We start from the raw sequence: 11,225 nt of genomic DNA on the forward strand, positions 1-11,225 counted from the left end.
CTCCCTTTCATTCCCCGCAGATACAGGCTGCTTGTCTTTGAAATTCTCGGTAATTCCTCGTGACATTTTCCGCTTTCGCGGCGACGAAAAAACCCGTTTCATCGTTTCCTCGTATCAGCCTCTCGCACTTCGCACGCGTCTCTCCCCTCGCCCGCGCCGTCTGGGTTTCCCTCGCCGAAGGCACGGCGCCGGCACCGGCTCTCCGCTCTTCCCTCCCGGTCCCGGCGCTGCGCTTTGGGTTATAGGGTCTGACAGGAGGGACAGGCCCCCCCGTCCCCACCTCTGACACGGAGAGGACACGGAGGAGACACGGAGGAGCGCGTCCTGACTTCTACCAGCTGTCCGTCCAGCGCTCAGAGGCCTGGCTCTGATGCTGCACGCACAGGACACACACACACACACACACACACACACACACACACACATACATACACGTGCGCAGCAAGGCGGTGGAATATTGGGACAGATGGCTGAGGGACAGAGGCTGCGGAGTGTGGCTTCCAAAATCGGAAATCATGCTTCGATTAGCCCAAAACGCCCGAACCCGCAACCTGCTGGTTGGCGTGACAAGACAGGGCAGCTTCCACATGTTATCGCGGGTCAGCCCGTCTGGGGGCATCTCCAGGTGTCCCCCAACTACACGGGGAGGCGGAAGCAGCTCGTTCCGAGAGACACGCAGACGCACGCACACCTTAATTCGCCCAGTTTGGCACCTAAGGACTTGAGGCTCACCCACACAACACAGGAGAACGATACATGGGCAAAGACACCCACGGATACAGATAGAGCATAGTTGGTGAGCAATGTTTTATTTATCCAGCTGCACACTGAGCAGATAATTAACATCTGGGCCAATTACCATGTGAATAATTATTTGATAGACAGACGCAGAATGAGAGATGCGGGACGACCGCCGTTCTCCATGAAAGGTAGTCATTAAGCGCCATTATGAACAACCGGGGGGGGGGGGGGGGGGTCCCGCCAACAGGACTTTGGGGTCGTTGTTTGTCGTCTTCTTTCGTACCGTCGGCTGCACCGTAAACACGAGGAGGCATCTGGACAGCCTGGAGACAAAGTGCGAAACGAGGACTGCGGGGAAAGTCAACCCACGAGCGACCGAGAGCGATGAACTCAGCGAGAAGCTCTGGTACCGTAGCGAAACTGGCTGGAAGCCCAGAAACAGGGTTACTAGTAATTAGGCAATCGGAAACAAGAGCAGAGATGAACACAAACTCGGGGTTTGTTGTAGTGGAATAATGTTACCCTCCGAGTGAGTGGGCAAACATGGAAACGCAACACTGAGGCCGCTGTGTGTGTGTGTGTGTGTGTGTGTGTGTGTGTGTGTGTGTGTGTGTGTGTGTGTGTGTGTGTGTGTGAGAGAAAGACAGGTCAGCTGACCCTACAGTCCCTCTGACACTTAACCGGGGCCATTCGAAGTCACTTCGCAAGCCGGTCCGTGCAGCGTGACATCTCTCTTAGGGTGTTTCGGGAGCGTTTGAGCAGAAGTGTGTGTGTCTGTCTGATCCGCCCTCCACTTTGTCAGCGCTCATCAGCGTCATCGTGGCTTTTTCAGAGCTCCGGGCGCCAGCTCCTCAGTCTCCGTGTCTCCATCCACCTCTCCGTCCACCCCCCTCGTCTCCTCTACGCTCTCCATCTGCTCCCTCCTTCCGAGCGTCTCCGAAGCGAAACCGGTCCAGTTCCTTCGAAAGAGTGACAACAGCTTGCGGTGACACGCAAATATTCCTCCGTCCCTCCGCTCCGCCACTCCCGGCACCGGCCATCGAGCCTCGCGCCATTCAATTAGCGTTCAGTTATGACTACATCATGCTTGGTATTTTTTCAGACCACCACGGTAAACGCCTTCTCTCCCTCCCTCGGTCCCTCAAACCACGTTGGTCTTTAACTCCCTTCCTCTCCATCTTCGTCCCACCGTTTCCCTCCCACCATGATGTCGCTCACCTCCTTTCTAAAGAGGCGGCCGAGGACAGTGGCGAGAAGCGGTCGGTCGTCGCTTCTCCGTCTCTCTCCATGTTCACCTCTGCGAAACCGACCTCTCGAACCCCCATCTGTCGGTTCCCCCCACATTTGTCACAGGTTCAGCGACAGCCATGGTTCAGAGCCAGAGATCTTCGCGAAACGAACTGGATGTTGCTGACCGCCAGCAGGGTTCCTGTTAGAAGAGCTTCTGCCTGCTAGTGCGTTCGTGTGCAGGAGCATGATTAAGGCGATTAGGAGCTGTGTGTTTCCCGCAGGCTCGGAGTGGGGGGGGGGGCTGATGGTGGAGAACGTGGCTACAGAAGATGTCCTCCCCTGTCCAGTTCCTGAGCCCTCGCCTCGCTGCTGTGTCACACCTGCCGGTTCACTTGAGAGGCCCCCTGCGGCTCGTCTCCCAAGGGGCCGGGACGCACACGCACGCACACGCAAGCACACGCAAGCACAACCCACTGATCACCCAGGCCTCCATCAACACGAGCGCACCACATGAACGCGCACACACCCACAGAACCCTCCCAAACACATGAACACACCCTTATGCCTGCAGACAAAGACCGTCATTTACCGGTCCCAAAAACACACAGATCGGGGGCACGGGAACGGCAGCGCGACAGCCTGGCACATCGGGGGTGAAGAGGGTGTCGAATAAAAGATGCCTCCACCTTTCAGCCCTTGGCATCACGCGGGTTGGGGGATGGGCGATTGAGCGAGGTGCGAGCGCCGAACTTGTGGCTGGGGGGGGGGGGCACTCCTGCACTGGAGATGCGGTAAATGTACGGGTATCATTAAAACCTCTCTGAGCAATTTTACAATGGCGAGAAAAAACAGAGGGACGGACAAGAGCGCCGGGTGGGGAAAGGCGGGTTGCCAGCACATGGAGCGGTTAAAGCATCGGTAGCACCAACGGAAGGGGTTCATTAATGCAAACGCATTCAAGGGTCTCTCTAAAACAACGAGTTTTACTGACTCTCTTCATCCACTCTTTCCACAACCTTGTGTTGAACTCGCACGTCTGCATCATTTCACGCATCATGCTGTGTGTCAGCCTAGAGCTTTCCAACAAAACGTGTTTCAGCATCAAAGTAAAAATAACAGAATGGCGATGAATTAAGTTAAATGAGTTGTTCATTCTGCTGTGTGTGTGCGAGTGTCAGATGCTCAGGGTGTCACTGCCCTATGCGTGCCGGCTCTGCTCCCCCGCAAGCATGAACTGACGAGCGCTGGGACTGAAAGGTCTCCCATCGGGGGTGTGGATGTTGGGGGGGGTTGACAGGCGACACGTCGCACTCCGCCACCCTCGACCCCTCCCCTCCTCGATCTTGTGACAGGATCCAGGCGGCGGCGGCGACGGCGGCGGCATGGCTCGCCAGCCCTCGGAGGGGAAAGCTGCGAAAAGCTCTTTGGTGACATTCAGCCGCTCACCCCCCACCCCCAGTTCACACACGGACCCGAATCTGCCGCCATGAGCCCTGCTCCCCCCACCCCCATCATCCCACCCCACACATCCTCTTCTCAGAAGGCAAGTGTGTAATAGGATAGCAGCACGGGTGAGATTAAATTAGCCGAGTGTATACAGATTAGAGACAGAGTACAGCACTGATCCCTTCCCACGCCGTTAATCCAGGGCTAATGAGCGCATCACATCCGACACAGCGGTGCAGCGGGCTCCCGGAGCGACCCAACACGCCCCGTGCTGCACCACCCACGCGGAGTCCCACACCGCCGTACTGCTTCTCCACCTTGTCCGACACCGCACGGGTCCCAGGTTCGCGGGCCTGCTTGCACGAGGTCCAAACGCACGGTAAAATCCGTGCCAAAACAGCACGGCGCAATGAATCGCAGTGCTCCTTGCAACAGCGCGCAGGGAAAGTTTACGTGGCACCATTGAACGGCCCAGAACGAGGGCGCACGGTACGTTTACTGCGACGGTGGAGCTGTCAGATGCAGAATCGTGAAGCCATGACGGAGACATGTGGCTTTACACAAAATGTCACCGGTGCCATTCCATCATCTTGTCACCAGAGCTCACCGCACAATAAATCAGCAATCACATCTATCAGTGGACTTCGCTTGGTGTCTTGAGACAGGAAAGGTCAAGCGGCCCGTGTGTCGAACCTTTAACGGAAGGTTCTAGAGGACAAAGAGATCGTTGAGGGAGGGAGAGCGGCGAGGAGCGTGAGACAAAAAGGCCAGAAGAGCGTCACGCAAGCTTTGCTCCAAGTCAACTCTTCCCCGAGTCCTCGACGCTCCCCGAACCCGAGCCCAGGTGAGCAGAAGCGTCCGAGACGCAACAAATCCGCTTTAACTTCGGTTTCCTGAAGAGCCCCCTGAGCCGTAGAGGGTAGAGCTGCTGCCGCTGCTGGTGGCTGTGGCGGTAACCTGAACTGTTTATGTTTGCGAACCTTTTACTTTGATCGCTGCGTCTCGGCAGCTTTTCCACTCATTTCCAGCACAACTCCGCAGTCGCCGATCAATTTTTTAATGCGTTCACGATCCATTAAGATGTTTCCCTTTTGAAAAACTCGGAACTGAAGAAAACCAACCGGCCGCACCGGTACGTCGGCGCGCCTCCTCGATGGCTTTTTCTCAGGGTGAATCATTTCCGTTGAACGACGGCCATGAGTAAATGGACCCGGCAACATCTGGGCTCCGTCCTCGAATGACAAAGTTTGTCCTGCCGTTTAATGGTCCATCAGCACATGTGAACCCCATTGAGAGCCACACAGAAAGGCTAAAATCACAAGACACTGTCCCGTGCGTGCGGCATATTTTGGGCGGGGGACACAAGACGGGTAAAACGGAGAATAGCAGGGACACACACACACACACACCCGAAACAAAGCAGTGTATCTGTGCCCAGTGCAGAAGAAGCCTTTCCCAGATGTGGTATCGGGCACCGAGTGACCACGTCCTGAGAAGGATGTTAGACGAAGATGCTCGAATTCCGCACATTTGCTGTATAGGAGGGTGGAGCTCGGGGTCCAGATTTCGGGTACGAACCGTGGGTCGACGATCGGAAGGCGTCCAGGGAGACACAAAGGGAGGCCGGACCCTCGGCCCACCGCCACACTGCTGCAGGTCACTGCACTGCGCAGCGGCGTGGGTGGGGGTGGGGGTGGGGGAGGGGGGGCGGTGGGGTGTTGGCATGCAGGCGGGGCACACCGGGCTCCGCTGGACGGCACCGTGGTGTGGACTGAGACGGACAGCCTCCTCCTGCGGTGCTACGCTGCTCACCACGGGGACACCGGAAGGGGCGCCGGCGACAGCGCTTGGGGCAAAATCGTGAGGCGCAGCGCCGTAGCGCGCGCGCCAAAGCCGGGGCATCATTTGCCACCGGGCATTGCAGGTACGATGGGCACGTGCGGCAGCGCGTGGGCACAGCTGCATTCCCGCCATTATTGGGACACACGTGTGAGAGCGAGCACAGCCCACTCTTGACTTTACCCCGTTTTCACATCGCTCCGTCCTCCGCCTCGTTTCACCGCCTCACCCGTGAGCGGGTCCGCCGGCACAATGATGCTGCTCAAACTGCCCGGGTACCGAGGGAAAAGGGAATGTTGGATCGATCGTACACTGGATCAGTCAGTCTCTCTCTCTCTCTCTCACACACAAGCGAACGCGACTCTTACATGTAGTAAATTTTTAACGGGATCCGATGATCCGCCTTAATTTCACCAGAGTAACAGAAAACCACAAAACTGCGCTCATATGAATGAAGCACGTTCGTTTCTTCTTGTCACACGGCTCCTTCAAAATACAAACTCGGGGACAAAAAGGGGGAAGTGACGGAGACCGAGTGTGAAATAGCGACGTGGCGAACCGGACCGAACCGGGACCGAAACCTGTTGCATGTTTAGTGTCACTGTCACACACTGACTGCGCGCACGAAGCCGCGGAGTTCCTTTTCAAATCAAACACAATCTTCTTCTCTTCTTTGATTCGTGCCAGAAAATTCATTTCAGAGGCTGACTTAGTAGTTGAATTGTCATCGAGGTAGATCGCAGTCTGTGTGTGTGTGTGTGTGTGTGTGTGTGTGTGTGTGTTTTACATGATCATACTCCCTCCGCCTGCCCTGTTCACGAATCCCGGCGCGTAGGGAAAGAAACCCGCTGCAACTTTAACATGAATGAAGCGCTTCCATTATTACCGGCATCACTCTTTTCTTTCTGTCCTTCGATCCGCGCGGCTCCTGCGCTCAAGGATTTTAATAATGGAAGCAGTTCCTTCAGCGCGCGACCCGTCAAAAGCAGGAACACGTGACGTGATGAGCCTGCCTTGGCAGTGAGTTCGGAGAGAAATTCATTTCCCACGCGAAACGGCGTATCCTCACGGTACAGACGGTGTAAAGGCCGCCCGCTGCAGGGAAAGCAGGGCTACAGACCGCGATACTCGCACTGCGCTCATCATCATCATCATCATCATCATCACCATAACTCGGATACACAGTGTCTGCTGAAGAACCGAACCGAGCCGAGCCGAGCCGAGCCGACGCCTCTATGAGTGACTCCTCTTACCGTAGCAGCAGGTGAGGTAAAGAACGCAGTGCGAGGCTCCGCTCCGCTTTTCTCTGCTCTGCTCTTCTCTTCTCTGCTCTTCCTCCGCGGACGGTTTTGCGCCTCCTTCGCCGCCGCCACCACCACCACTCTATTGATGCGGCAGTGATAGGAGGAAAACACTCCTTCTCGGTCTCTCCTCCGCCCCCCCAGCCCTCTCCCTCCCTCGCACTGATTCGCTGACGACTAGAGGTGACATCATCCCTCTCTCCCAGTCCCTCAGTGGAAAGTCTCTCATCCTCGAACCTCTCCACCCTCCAGCTTCCCCCCCATCCCCGACCGGAGGAGGCTTGGCTCCGGCGGCGTTGGCGAGGCCGCGAGGCCGCGCCCCCGACGCCGTCCGCCGGCCCCTTCCCGGCCATCCGCCGCAGCGCTGTCCGCTGCTGTCCATCCCGTGCCTGTATTTACCTTGTCACCGTGTACCGCACAAGGGCAGCATCATAATTGAGGAGCCTGCGGGAAAGCGAAATCCCCTCATCAGTCGCAAAGCAAACCAGAGTTAATTCGTGGACTCGAGGGCAACTGTGACACACGAAGGTGCGCGCACCTGCTTCCTAGAACGTACGATGAAGGAATCCTGCCGACCGTGGGTCCCTTCCACTGCGTTACCCCAGAGACGTGCTGCCCCACTGCGGTAAAGGTCAGGCAGTACTGTGGTAAGGGCTTCGTGCTGCATCTCTCGCCTTTACGTGGCTGTGGGGTGGGGGCCCGAGGGGTGCTGTCTCAGCTCTTCCTCCGGAACTGGGAAAAGATTCAGGGCACGGTGCTCTGGGCCAGGTGACGGGTTCCGGCTTCAGCTTCCCCGGGGGCGGACGGAGCGCCTTGTGCCGGACGGCACGCCGTCGACGGACTGGCGCTGGGCTCCGCGCGAAGGTTAGGGAGCCGCAATTGTGCCAACACAACACACGCTTACTTTGACAGCTGAGCCTGCGGACGCGCAGGTGGTTTGGAAACGGACGCAGCAATGGAGGCGTGCACAGGAAGCTGCCTTGCGTACCGTGGGAGGCCCCGTTTACCACATTGTACGTTTTAGGTAAGTCGTCATATGGAACAGACTGCAGGTAGCCTGACTGGACAGGTGGACAGACCTCAGCAGTGTGTGTGTGAGAGAGACAGAGAGAGGGAGCCAGGTTGTCTCAGCTTGCACAATATTCTGGTAATTTTACAGCCATCTGTTATGCACAAGTGCTCTGAAAAACATGCGACGGCGAACTGGACTTCTGTCACATTACCCCATCTACGAAAAGACCCTTTTCCGCAATAACACCCCCCGCAGTTCCGAGTTCTTTCTGTACAAAGCGTTTTCCTGAAGCCTCGCCTGCCTTCCTGCCGTCCACCGTCTTCTGAGCAATTCAACATCACGCCTTGCGCTTCGCTCCCTTCCTCTTCCTGTCCATCCCGCTCTCCTTAGTGCCGCATAATAGGAGGTAATTTGGTTTACAAGACGGAGGAATTTGGCACAGACCGATCAATAGCGATGGTATCAGGTCAGTTCCTCAGCAGCACTCAATATCTCCTTCCCATTAATATACCTCCTCAATGTCCCTCTGCTCCCATCGCTGGCGTCTCCATCTCCTGCTCTCTGCCCTCCTCCTTGAGGTCACAGCCTGTTCGTCTCCCCGTCTTCAACACGCCCTGCACAAGGCTCCCTCCGTCCCCTCTTTAACTGCATAGACCCACCTGTCCTGCACTGCTACCACCCCTTTCGTCTCATCCGTCTCCTTCCTCTCGCTGTCAAGAAATTGAGCTTCACAGTGACTCAGCAAGCACTGATGGGAAAATATTTTGTGGACTGATTTGAATAATAAACTGGGACAAAGGGTAGGAGCAGCGGGGTGGGGAACGCAGGAGGCTAGATGGATGACTTCAAAGCAATGGGAGGAGCAGATGAGGAGGAGCGGGTGGAGACACGGACTGCGGGAGCGATGAAGGAGCAGGACGATGAGCGAGTGCCGCACGGAGACGGGCCGGGAGATAAAACGAGAGCCGGCGAGCGGAGAAACTGAGACGGAGGGTAACGGTGGAGCCAGCATCCCCTCAGACCCGGAGGCTGACTCGAGGGTCATGGCGAGGGGACCGATGGAAGGACACAAGCAGAGAGGGGAGGGCAGTGAGCAGAAAAAAAAAGCAAAAGGACCCCATATAGGAGAGATGAGATGAGCTTTTTTTTTTTTTTTTTTTTTTACACGTATTCATCAGCTGATGCTTTTCTCCAACCGACAGCGTTCAGCTACTTACGCTGATTTACCCCTTTTCACAGCTGAGTAAATTTTACTGGAGCAGTGCAGAGTAAGTACCTTTCCCAAGGGTGCTACAGCGAGGGGTGGGATTCAGGCCAGTGCCCTTCACATCCAAAGGCAGCAGTTTTAACCACTACACCCCCTGCTGACTCTCTTCCCGATCAAACCACTGACATTTACCTGACACTTTTCTCCAAAGTGACTTACAATGTTATTTACAATTATTTACCCATTCGTACAGCTGGATGATTTTACCGGAGCAGTTCAGGGTAAGTACCTCGCTCAAGGGTAATACAGCTGGAAGTCCAAAGGTGGCAGCTCTAACCACTACGTTACCAGCTGCTCCGTTGCGTCACCGGTAGTTACAGCGCGACAGACTCAGCAAGACCTTTGAACTCGACCCCAGGAGCACACTCTCCGTCACACAATGCGCTCCATTGACGCGCCGAGCGTGGGGCGGCGCAGATGGTAGATATTCCGGGGACGGCGCACAATTGCAGTGACGGACAATATGGGGGAAGAGCTGAAAGGGGGCGGAGAGAGGTCACTCACTTCTATTTTGGTGTAATTGATGGCGCTCGTTACAGGAGCGCTCTTACGTGTGCCGGGAGACGGTACAAATATACGAAGACTACGCACATGACGTGAATTGATGTCGAATTTGGTATCCAACCCTGGTTGCAGACTCAGGCTAACACCTAGAGGATGGTGGACTGGGCTGAGAAGGAGGCACCAAAGTGCCCTTGTGCAGCAGCGGAGAGACGGAAAGCTGATTCATGCAAAAAGATGAAAATAACACGGAAGCGGAAGGCACAGCGAAGGGGAGCATTTGCGCGGCAGCAGCGGGGGGGGGTGGAATCGGTTGCTCGGCCGGAGACGTCCGGTGACCTTTACGCGGCCTCTGGGGCGACGGCTCGCATTCGCGATCTTCCGCTTCGACCGCCGGGGGCGACCTGTTGCGTTTCCGCGCGGTAAACATGAGCGCCGACAGGCGCGCTCAAGTCTTTCTCGAGACGCACCTGGATCTTAAACGTCGTAAATGTGTTCACATTTAACTTGAGCGTGTGAAAATGACAAGAGAAAGGACACTGTCCCCAGCTCTCCAATTCGAGCAATGGAGCACTTGGGCCGCTGAACCTGCGATGGATCTGTCGCACTCGGCCGTTTTCTCGAAAAAGGGGCACCGACACGCCCTCCGACTCCGCCGGCAAGTTTTCGGCTGGTGGGACACCTGTCAGCTGCCATCCCTGTGCGGCGGACAGGTTTCCATGGCTTCTCCATGGACTGGACGCACAACCCCGATCTCCATAAACCGTCAGTCTGCCTTTTCCCGACAACCAGGTCTCGAAGAGAACGGATTCCGCTTTACACCTCATCGTCATTTACGAGCACGAGCGAAAAGAGGCGGACAAGGGCCCTGACAAACAAAAAAGGGGACAGGAACGCACGGAAGGGCCCGATCCGTCTCGCGAGCGCACTGAAGGGAGCACCCGTCAACTACAGGAAACGTGTGGAATATTCCGCTCGGACATCCGTCACCGTTCCGTTTCCACGGCGCCCTTTCATTTTTCCCAGCGTATTACAAATGAGCAGCAGCCCATTTCCGTCCTGCCGCCTGCAAAACGCTCCCGTGGCTTCGGCCACGTACCACAAGCACAGGCTCTCACGGAATTTTGTTTTGCAAAACACCGGCGACGTCACGGGCTCGGACGAGACGGACGCTAGCGAAACGCGGACGGAGGCGCCGCACAGGAAGCGGTTAAGCGCTTGTGCCATTTACCAACAAAAATAAATCCGTTGAGCCAATTCAGAGCATTAAAGCAATTAGACTAATGAACCCCTGGCCGTGGCCCCTCCCTCGGCACGGCACTGTGCCAGAAGTGTATTGAACATCCAGTCCTCCGTCGTCCGCTGCTGCTCGCCCTGAAAGCAGTAATATTCTGATTTACACAGAGAACAGAAAGGCCTCCATAGCGTATTAAACTAATAGCTCTCTGGCTCCCGTACAACTGGGCAACGTTAAAGAGCGGTGCCGGGGGGCACTTTGTACGCCTGCCTTCCTCTCGTACGTTTGAGCCATACCTTCGAAACTGCCCCGCTAACGAGTGGTGTATTTCCGTACCTTTCTCGTACCCGTACTGTTACTGCTATTATTCCTGGGCAGTGAAGACGTATTTTAAATTTGTGCCACATATAGGTTCCCGTCCAGGGTGTCCCCCTTCCCAGTGCTTCTGGGATAGGCTCTGGATCACCGTGACTCTTCTTAGGACAAAGCAGCCGCTGAACTTGGACGCACGGATGGAGATCGGCATCCTCAACTCTGAGTACCTAGACTATTAAAAAAGAGTCACAATTTTTTTTTTTTTTTTTTTTTTTTATTAGAGAAATTGACAATCTCGGTTTGCCCTGCTAGGAAGTCGAATTTCTGATTTCACTG

At 55.8% G+C, this 11,225-nt stretch overlaps 1 protein-coding gene across 2 annotated transcripts in view; it reads right to left on the reverse strand.

Annotated features, from left to right (window-relative positions):
* The window catches only part of l1cama (L1 cell adhesion molecule, paralog a), a 41,362-nt gene extending 34,586 nt beyond the window's left edge, over nucleotides 1-6,776 (reverse strand). Inside the window, exon 1 of one of the 2 annotated variants that reach the window (XM_029246201.1) lies at nucleotides 6,510-6,776. The gene's annotated coding sequence lies outside the window, so the exon portion shown is untranslated. The remainder of the gene's footprint in view (nucleotides 1-6,509) is intronic. The other variant, XM_018760518.2, reaches the window with a different exon arrangement.
* Nucleotides 6,777-11,225: the final 4,449 nt, after the last annotated feature.

The sequence above is a fragment of the Scleropages formosus genome, chromosome 19, assembly GCF_900964775.1.
Source record: "Scleropages formosus chromosome 19, fSclFor1.1, whole genome shotgun sequence".
Classification (NCBI taxonomy): domain Eukaryota; kingdom Metazoa; phylum Chordata; class Actinopteri; order Osteoglossiformes; family Osteoglossidae; genus Scleropages; species Scleropages formosus.